Source organism: Balaenoptera acutorostrata, chromosome 4 (assembly GCF_949987535.1).
Source record: "Balaenoptera acutorostrata chromosome 4, mBalAcu1.1, whole genome shotgun sequence".
Lineage (NCBI taxonomy): Eukaryota > Metazoa > Chordata > Mammalia > Artiodactyla > Balaenopteridae > Balaenoptera > Balaenoptera acutorostrata.
The window spans coordinates 129,801,987-129,812,787 of record NC_080067.1 but is presented as its reverse complement, the minus strand read 5'-3'; the positions used below and the strand labels follow the sequence as shown (position 1 = coordinate 129,812,787).

At 36.3% G+C, this 10,801-nt stretch overlaps 1 pseudogene; it reads right to left on the bottom strand.

Moving 5' to 3' along the window:
- Positions 1 to 1,431: 1,431 nt before the first annotated feature.
- LOC103003610 (protein downstream neighbor of Son-like) lies at positions 1,432 to 5,439 on the bottom strand (annotated as a pseudogene).
- Positions 5,440 to 10,801: the final 5,362 nt, after the last annotated feature.

The following is a 10,801-nucleotide window of genomic DNA, read 5'->3' as shown; positions in this document are numbered from 1 at the left end:
TTTAGCCAAGACGGGCAGCTCTTCTAAAGAATTACATAGTGCAAGTCAGGTAAAAAAAAAAAAAAAAAAAAAAAAAAAGCCAATTTCTTTTCCCTACAGAGAAAAAAAAACCCTACAAAATGTTTCTCCTCTTCCTTATACAGGTAGATGTACCCTAAAAGTCTCCATTCTCGGTCTATCTTAATATTCTGCTTTAATAATAAATTTCCTTCCTCATTTTCATGTTGTATTACTACAGAACTGTCTCTCATTGTGTCTTTGTTTTTCAAAATGCCGAAGAATTAAATGTAACTGTTTCCTCACCTGTCCTCAAACAAACTTCTTTAAAGAGTTGTTTTAAGTAGTGTCATTTTTTTCAAACTCATTCTCTTCTCAAGCTACTGTACTTTGAGTTTCATCTTTCCCTTGCCACCAACATTATTTCTTGATCACCAGTTGCTTCCATGTTGACAAGTACCTGTCACCTCCTTTCTGATACAATATTAGTCAACTTCCCACCACTATTTATTCAGGAGATAGCTTATTGATCTTGAAATATTTTATTATACTTGTTTCCAAGACACCAAAATTCTACCTTCCCTTGCCTTGCTTTTCATGTTTTTTATTTATAAACACATTAAGCACTACTTTGCCATGACAGCTAAGCATACTTTACAACTCTTAACACTATTGCATATGGAATATAATACCCTTACAATATAGTATAAACCCTTATTATAATATATATCAATATTACCCTTAGGTAGTATATGTATATTATATAATACCTTATGTAATACCTATATAATACCTTATATATATATATAATACCTAATGTAATATAATACCTTGTCTGAATCAACATGTGTTGAAATACAAATTTAATATATTTGAGAATATAAGAATTAGAAATCAGAAGGAAAGAAGCTAAGGTAGAATTATGAACACTGAGCTCAGTAGATACTCTACATTTGTCTTCTACCTTTATAAAATTAGAACCTGCTAATAATCTTAAGTAAATTGTTAAAGTAATATAGTTTTGCCCTGATTCCATTAGCCATAATACCATAAGGTAACTGCTACTATTTAGCCTCAATTTTCCATTTTCAAGGTAACACTGATGTTAACTTAGTTTTCTACTAAGTTTATAATGAAGTTGTAGGGATCTAGAATTCTCATTCACATTGTTTGAGGGTTTTTTTTTTAAGTTTGAGTTATATTCATATCTGAATATCTAACTTAAAGTAGTAAAAACAGAAAATGTTGATTTAAAACCTTAATCCTATTGCTTAGTGCGTGTAATAAAAGGTAATGTAAAAAGATACTGTTTATAAACAACATTTGAATATTTTTGTTATATTCCTTTCCAAAATGAACTTTAAAGTCAGTGGTTTAAGAACCATGAATGTCCCTGCTAGAAGGCTTTTTTTCCCTCAGAGTTTCCTTTTAGGATTACTTTGGTGTTTCGGATCTCCAGTGATAAATGTTGTCACTCATTTCCAAATGGTGTAAAGATGATTTCCCCAGTGATGGTATTTGGCTAAATTGGTCCAGCATCTTAGTTGTAGATCGTAGTCAGCAAGGTTCTTATGAACAGTCTCATTATCCAGTACCTTATCTGTTGGCAGGCAGATATGAAATATTGTAGTTGGCTCATGTGTATATAGTCCTACAGAAAAAGACCCACTCTCTGAAGATTTGAGTAGCATGGTCACAAAATGTAGAGAATAAAGCATGATAAGACTTGCAGTCTCCAAACTAAATTAATCTTTATATCCAGAAAGAGCCTGTGTTTTCATATTTACACTGCATGCCTTAAACATTTGTATTGTGGCACCTTGGAAAGCTGTAGGGGATAAGAGGGTTGGTGGAAGTCATGCCTTAGGAACTGAGTTAGCAATTAAGTTCTTACAGTTGATCAAAAACTTTAGCAATGTAAAGGTGTTGACCCCTTTCACCAACACAGAAGACTCAGGTCTGTAATCCATGTTTCTCTTTACTTAGGTTGATAGAAAATACATCTTGTTCTTAAATTTTATCTTTCACTCTCATCTCTTCCAGCCAGAAGAATCTACTTAACCTTCATCACTGAATGCTCTCACCTCCCTCCTGTGTCCCAAGCTTGTTCCAGATGCTTTCTTTTTCTTATAGCCATTTTCTTTTATTAAAGGCAGAGAGAATTCAATACCTTCATTTTCTCATAGCTCTTCTTACACCTCTAGGTGTAAGAGATATGAGAGTCATGATTATGTCATTTCCTACTAATCTTGCTGTGCAAAATGGGATAGTAGACTGATAGGTACAAGCATAGACACGGGCAAAGTCACCAATTTAAATGTGTTGCAGGTTTTCATCATTTGACTAAGGTCTTGTCTCTCCAGCCATTTGTCTATCAACTTCAACACAAGGGAACAGTGGTAGCCAAGGCAAGGTGGCATTGGAGGGTATACCTGATAGGTAAGGCCCTGCTTAAGGCCCAGTGGAGCTCTGTGGGAGTTTGGGATTCTGTTTACATTGAGACAAACTATTGGGTTAGCCAAAACGTTCATTCGGGTTTTTCTGTTAAGATGGTATGGAAAAACCCAAACGAACTTTTTGCCCAACCCAATAACTCTGTTGCCCTACAAAGCTGGACAAGACCTCGAGCTACTTCCTATGCTTTCAAATGATCTGCCTAGGAAAGGGGTTGAGAAGGAGTGAAAAGGAGTCAAGTTTTAATACTTCAGTCCACAGGTAACTCAGTACTTGAAGATGGAATATCAGATTTGGAGAAGGATGTCTGTGAAGTCTGGAGCAATTCAGTAACTGTTTAATCTTCTGAGATCTATTTGTAAATATTGAGAAAAGGGAGGGCTCAATCCTGTTTCCCCCTTTTTTTACTATCTATTTTCTTTCCAAAGGTCCTTCCCTATGGCTCATGTTATATTCCAAGGACTTCACATTTATATATCAAACTCTGTAAAACTTGTATATCCTATCCACTACTTGACATACTTAAATGAGAAATTTTAATTTTTCACAGATCTCTTTTGGCAAATGCTCATTTTGGATAACTGTACCCACACTCAGCCAATTATCATATCTAAAAATAAAGCCATTTTGAGACATTATTTCCTTTCCCTCACCAGCCTATAGTGTCTTTAATTTCTATTCTAATTAGAAAACATGCCCTGGTTATGTGTATTTATCTCTCTATCCTTCTTTGCACCTAAGTGCAAGACTAAGTCACTTATGGATTGCTGTAATAGTCACCTAACATGGGTCTCTCCTTTTACTCTTTATTCTTTATAGTCAGTGGTCCACTCAGTGGATAAAGAAATCTTAAAAATACATATAAGATCAATGTGACGTCAAAGCCGAAAGAAGAATCTTTTGGTATAGAGGAAATTAAAAATTGCGTCAAATGCTGACTAGCTGAAGATGTTTACAGACTAGCAAACACAAAATTCAGCAATATAAGTGTCGTTAGTGATATGGATAAAAGCAGTTTGAGTGAAATGGTGTGGAATGAAGTGGGATAAGAAGAGAAAGGCGGTGATAAACCAGAGATTTGGGTGAAAGAAATAAGGAAATGGATAAATAGCTGGAGAGAAATGTGAAGGAAGAGAGATGTTTGGCATGAGAGCATGCATGCATGCACATGTGGTTGTGATAGATTTCATTGTAAAAGACATCCATGTATGTCTGTATAATGGTGGAAGAAAATCCAGAAAAGGGAGAAACTTGAGTTGCAGAAGAGAGAAATGGGATGAGGAATCTGAGATTTGAGTTCATGGTAGACAAAGCAGCTAAATCTAGAGGATAGAATCATGGAGAGGAGGAAACATTAATGAACTTAATCTCAAACTGTGCCAGCTCTCCTTCCTTCAAATATTTGCTTACCTGTAAACGACTTGTATGCTAGATGAAGAATTACCAAGAATTACAGCAGAAAGAAGTAGCAGGGAGGCTAAAGGCTTAGCAAAAATAGCTACATGTAAAACACTGATGGATCTCACAGATACAACCTGGAATGAAAAAAAGTAAGAAATCCCACATCAGGCATAACTAATCACCAGTGATAGAAATAAAAATAATCATCTTTACCAGGGGAATTGATAGTACTGTAGAGGGATCACAAGATAGGATTCTGAAGTGCTTAAAATGTTATGTATTTTGATGCGGGGTGAATTACATGGGTATATATCAAACATCAAACCATACACTTAAGATTTTTATTACTTTCTGCAGGTACGCCACGTAGCAATTGAAAAACAAACAAACAAAAAACCCATGCATATTTTATAATCCCCTTGGATTAGTCAGGCTACGATCATTATTTGCATTAAGTGTAGCTAGATAAACTGGTTTATTCCTCCTTTCGTCACACACAAACAAGCCATTAAATCCTGAGCCCCACGAGAGCGGGAGATTTGTCTGCTTTGTTCCTTGACATATTCCAGCTGTTCAGCAGTAAGATTTAACAGCTGTTATCAAATGATGAGTGTTTTCATGACTCAGTATTTTGGGCAAACAACTCTGCCTGTTAACTCCCACCCCATTTTACTCTATATAGTGTGAATATGAATAAGCCTGAAGATGTTTAAAAAAGAAATTTTCTCAAGAGTTCAAATTTATCCATTTATTAAGTCTCTGAATTTGGGGACACACATGAAACAGAAATACCAGCAGATACCTTAATTCTGGTTATATAACTGGCATATTATCGACTCATTTGGTAAACTGCCATCCAATATCAAAATTAGTATTTTTCATCATTTTGGGTAATTTGTCTATTACTGTAATATTAATATGTTTGCATGATCTTTGAACATCTAGTGTTATAAACTTTATTTTCAGGAAGTGTATAATTTGCATAAAATTTAAGGCTGGAGATATTCAAGTTTGGGGCTATAAAAGATGGAGAATGAAAGCAAGAAGGAATTGTCAAAACTTCCCTAAATCCAACAGTCCCACATAAAGCAGGAGCTCTGGACCACAATCCATAGATCTATGACAATGACTGGGGACAAGTCCAGGGCTCTTTTATACATCTCTTAAATCTTCCCTGAAATAGAGGGAGTTGCCCTGCAGTGTGAACTCTGAAACACCCACCAGTGTGACAGTTCCATTTTTACTTCTCCCAATAATGAGCTACGGAAAGAATATATAATAGGAATATGGAAGTCTATAGGTGGATGGGACGAAATTTCACATAAGTGAAAAAAAATCAGTAATCTTCCCTCTGAGCTGTACAGATGCTCCCATTTCTTGCCAAATCATAAGCATTTAATTTTCTCCAGTAACAAATCAGTGACTGGATGCAACATTATAGGGAAAACTAGGCAAATCTCATGTGATTTCCAGTAATTCATTTCCAACTCAGAAACTTTTGTTTATACACTTATCCCATGTAGATGTGTCTCTGAGATGCTCTAACACAATTGCTATTTTACTTCTCGTTTGAAAGTTTACCTCCATCTTTTGACAGTAATAGTAGGTACCCTCTCAAACTCATATTCAAAATTAATATAATTTTAGGCATAAAGGATACTGACCCTAAAACTTTAAATCTTCATCTGTCTTGTGTTCCTCTTTCTGGGTTTCCTTACCTGCAATATCCAGTTGATATTTTTTATCTAGAATAGCAGGTGTATTATGTGTTCCTGTAATCTGCAGTGAGATTTAACTTAAAAGACCTATAAGCCTTCTCAGAGTGTCATTTGGTAAGTGTTTGAAGATGGGGGAATTATAAATTATACTTGCATTTGACCTATTCCGTCTCCTAGATTTCCTAACTTAATCATTTCACTTCACTACAGGTCACCAAACCCCCTTACATAATGGTAGTATTAATCATGTTGCCAAATCTACAGTTAGGGTACCTTGCTTTTCTATGACTCTAATGCTCTTTTCAACATGTCTGGGACAGGGGATGTTTTTGGATATCTCAGTCCTAAACTTTATTTATGCCTTTTCCCTCACTGTCTCTTTGTATGCCTTAAGAGAAATGCGACTATCATTGCCAAAGTTTCCTTGGAGAGCTTGGGAGATAGTAAGACTTTTATCTCTCAGACATGTTCAGTTAGTCTCACAAGTACAACAGTCTCTCCTGTAGAACATTTCCAAGACCCATTATAGGTGTGCCACTCCTGTTCCTATCCGCACCTCTGCCTCACACCCAGGTAACAGTCAGACTCACATAATTAAATCCATTTTTCATTTGTTTCCTTCTACGATGGTTTTGTTCTTGCAGAATTCCTCTCTTATATTGTTTTTAATTTTTGCTTTAAAACTCCATCACATTTAAAATTTGAATTTTTAAAATTTGTATATTTGTATAGCTTAGTTTGGGCTTACGTACTTAAAATTCCAAGACGATATGCCATTTTTATTAAATGTGTCTTATTTTCTTTACAATTTCCCATTTTCCATTTTTTTTACTTTATTTTATTATTATTTTTTTAACATCTTTATTGGAGTATAATTGCTTTACAATGGTATGTTAGTTTCTGCTTTATAACAAAGTGAATCAGCTCTACATATATATATATATCCCCATATCTTCTCCCTCTTGCATCTCCCTCCCACCCTCCCTATCCCACCCCTCTAGGTGGTCACGAAGCACAGAACTAATCTCCCTGTGCTATGTGGCTTCTTCCCACTAGCTATCTATTTTACATTTGGTAGTGTATATAAGTCCATGCCACTCTCTCACTTCGTCCCAGCTTACCCTTCCCCCTCCCCATGTCCTCATGTCCATTCTCTATGTGTACATCTTTATTCCTGTCCCACCCCTAGGTTCCTCAGAACCTTATTTATTTATTTATTTTTAGATTCCATATATATGTGTTAGCATATGGTATTTCTTTTTCTCTTTCTGACTTACTTCACTCTGTATGACAGTCTCTAGGTCCATCAACCTCACTACAGATAACTCAGTTTTGTTCCTTTTTATGGCTGAGTAATATTCCATTATATATATGTGTCACATCTTCTTTATCCATTCATCTGTCAATGGACATTTAGGTTGCTTTCATGTCCTGGCTATTGTAAATAGAGCTGCAATGAACATTGTGGTACATGACTCTTTCTGAATTATGGTTTTCTCAGGGTGTATGCCCAGTAGTGGGATTGCTGGGTCATATGGTAGCTCTATTTTTAGTTTTTTGAGGAACCTCCATACTGTTCTCCATAGTGGGTGTATCAATTTCCATTCCCACCAACAGTGCAAGAGGGTTCGCTTTTCTCCACACCCTCTCCAGCATTTATTGTTTGTAGATTTTTTGATGATGGCCATTCTGACTGGTGTGAGGTGATAACTCATTTTAGTTTTGATTTGCATTTCTCTAATGATTAGTGATGTTGAGCATCCTTTCCTGTGTTTGCTGGCAATCTGTATATCTTCTTTGGAGAAATGTCTATTTAGGTCTTCTGACCATTTTTGGATTGGGTTCTTTGTTTTTTTGATATTGAGCTGCATGAGTTGCTTGTATGTTTTGGAGATTAATCCTCTGTCAGTTGCTTCATTTGCAAATATTTTCTCCCATTCTAAGGGTTGTCTTTTGGTCTTGTTTATGGTTTCCTTTGCTGTGCAAAAGCTTTTACGTTTCATTAGGGCCCATTTATTTATTTTTGTTTTTATTTCCATTTCTCTAGGAGGTGGGTCAAAAAGGATCTTGCTGTGATTTATGTCATAGAGTATTCTGCCTAGGTTTTCCTCTAAGAGTTTTATAGTGTCTGGCCTTACATTTAGGTCTCTAATCCATTTTGAATTTATTTTTGTGTATGGTGTAGGGAGTGCTCTAATTTCATTCTTTTACATGTAGCTGTCCAGTTTTCCCAGCGCCCCTTATTGAAGAGGCTGTCTTTTTTCCATTGTATGTTCTTGCCTCCTTTATCAAACGTAAGGTGACCATATGTGCATGGGTTTATCTCTGGGCTTTCTAACCTGTTCCATTGATCTATATACCTGTTTTTGTGCCAGTGCCATACTGTCTTGATTACTGTACCTTTGCAGTATAGTCTGAAGTATGGGAGCCTGATTCCTCCAGCTCTGTTCTTCTTTCTCAAGATTGCTTTGGCTATTCGGGGTCTTTTGTGTTTCCATACAAATTGTGAAATTTTGTGTTTTAGTTCTGTGAAAAATGCCATTGGTAGTTTGATAGGGATTGCATTGAATCTGTAGGTTGCTTTGGGTAGTAGAGTCATTTTCACAATGTTGATTCTTCCAATCCAAGAGCAAGTTGTATCTCTCCATCTGTTTGTATCTTTAATTTCTTTCATCAGTGTCTTATAGTTTTCTGCATACAGGTCTTTTGTCTCCTTAGGTAGGTTTATTCCTAGGTATTTTATTCTTTTGGTTGAAATGGTAAATGAGAGTGTTTCCTTAATTTCTCTTTCAGATTTTTCATCATTAGTGTATAGGAATGCAAGAGATTTCTGTGCATTGATTTTGTATCCTGATACTTTACCAAATTCATTGATTACCTCTGGTAGTTTTCTGATAGCATCTTTAGGATTCTCTTATCTTTTTCCATCCCCTCACTTTCAGTCTGTATGTGTCCCTAGGTCTGAAGTGGATTTCTTTTAGAAAGCATATATATGGGTCTTGTTTTTGTATCCATTCAGCCAGTCTGTGTCTTTTGGTTGAAGCATTTAATCCATTTACATTTAAGGTAGTTATCAATACGTATGTCCCTATTACCATTTTCTTAATTGTTTTGGGTGTGTTATTGTAGGTCTTTTCCTTCTCTTGTGATTCCTGCCTAGAGAAGTTCCTTTAGCATTTGTTGTAAAGCTGGTTGGGTGGTGCTGAATTCTCTTAGCTCTTGCTTGTGTGTAAAGATTTTAATTTCTCTGTCAAACCTGAATGAGATCCTTGATGGTAGAGTAATCTTAGTTGTAGGATTTTCCCTTTCATCACTTTAAATATGTCCTGCCACCCCCTTCTGGCTTACAAAGTTTTGCTGAAAGATCTGCTGTTTTATGGGGATTCCCTTGTATGTTATTTGTTGATTTTCCCTTGCTTTTAATATTTTTTCTTTGCATTTGATTTTTGAGTTTGATTAATATGTGTCTTGGTGTGTTTCTCCTTCGATTTATCCTGTATGGGATTCTCTGTGCTTCCTGGACTTGACTGACTATTTCCTTTCCCATATTAGGGAATTTTTCAACTCTAATCTCTTCAAATATTTTCTCAGTCCCTTTCTTTTTCTCTTCTTCTTCTGGGACCCCTATAATTTGAATGTTGGTGGGTTTAATGTTGTCCCTGAGGTCTGTGCCACTGTCCTCCATTCTTTTCATTCTTTTTTCTTTATTCTGTTCTGTGGTAGTTATTTCCACTATTTTATCTTCCAGGTCACTTCTGTGTTCTGCCTCAGTTATTCTGCTATTGATTCCTTCTAGAGAATTGTTAATTTCATTTATTGTGTTGTTGTTCGTTGTTTGTTTTCTCTTTAGTTCTTCTATGTCCTTATTAAACGTTTCTTGTATTTTCTCCATTTTTTTCCCAAGATTTTGGATCATCTTTCCTGTCATTACTCTGAATTCTTTTTCAGGTAGACTGCCTATTTCCTCTTCACTTGTTTGGTCTGGTGGGTTTTTACCTTACTCCTTCATCTGCTGCATATTTGTCTGTCTTCTCATTTTGCGTAACTTACTGTTTTTAGGGTCTCCTTTTCTCAGGCTGCAGGTTTATAGTTCACGTTGTTTTTGGTGTCTGCCCTCAGTGAGTGAGGTTGGTTCAGTGGGTTGTGTAGGCTTCCTGTAGAGGGGACTGTGCCTGTGTTCTGGTGGATGAGGCTGGATCTTGTCTTTCTGTTGGGCAGGTCTGTGTTCAGTGGTGTGTTTTGGGGTGTCTGTGACCTTATTATGATTTTAGTCAGTCTCTCTGCTAATGGGTGGGGTTGTGTTCCTGTCTTGCTTGTTGTTTGGCATACGGTGTCCAGCACTGTAGCTTGTTGATTGTTAAGTGGAGGTGGGTCTTAGCATTGAGATGGAGATCGCTGGGAGGGCTTTCACTGTTTGATATTACGTGGAGCCAGGAGGTCTCTGGTGGACCAATGTCCTGAACTCGGCTCTTCCTCCTCAGAGGCACAGGCCTGATGCTTGGCCAGAGCACCAAGACCCTGTCAGCCACACGGCTCTTAAGTAAAGGGAGAAAAAAAGAAAGAAAGAAAAAAATAATAAAATTATTAGAATAAAAAATTTTAAAAAAATATTAAAAATTAAAAAAACTTAAAAGTAATAAAAAGAAGAAAGAAAGAAGAGAGCAACCAAACCAAAAAACAAATCCACCAATGACAGCAAATGCTAAAAACTACATAAAGAAAAAAAAAAGGACAGAACCCTAGAACAAATGGTAAAAGCAAAGCTATACAGACAAACTCACACAAAGAAGCACACATATATACACTCACAAAAAGAGAAAAAATATAATCTATATATATAATTAAAAAAAAGGAAGAAAGCAACCAAATCAATAAACAAATCTACCAGTGATAATAAGCTCTAAATTCCAAACTAAGATCAACATAAAACCAGAAACAAATTAGATGCAGAAAGCAAATCCGAAGTCTACAACTGCTCCCAAACTCCATCGCCTCAATTTTGGGATGATTCGTTGTCTAATCAGGTATTCCAGAGATGCAGGGTACATCAAGTTGATTGTGGAGATTTAATCCACTGCTCCTGAGGCTACTTGGAGAGATTTCCCTTTCTCTTCTTTGTTCGCACAGCTCCCGGGGTTCAGCTTTGCATTTGGCCCTGCATCTGCGTGTAGGTCGCCTGAGGGCATCTGCTCTTCCCTTAAACAGTACGGGGTTAAAGTAGCAGCTGATTG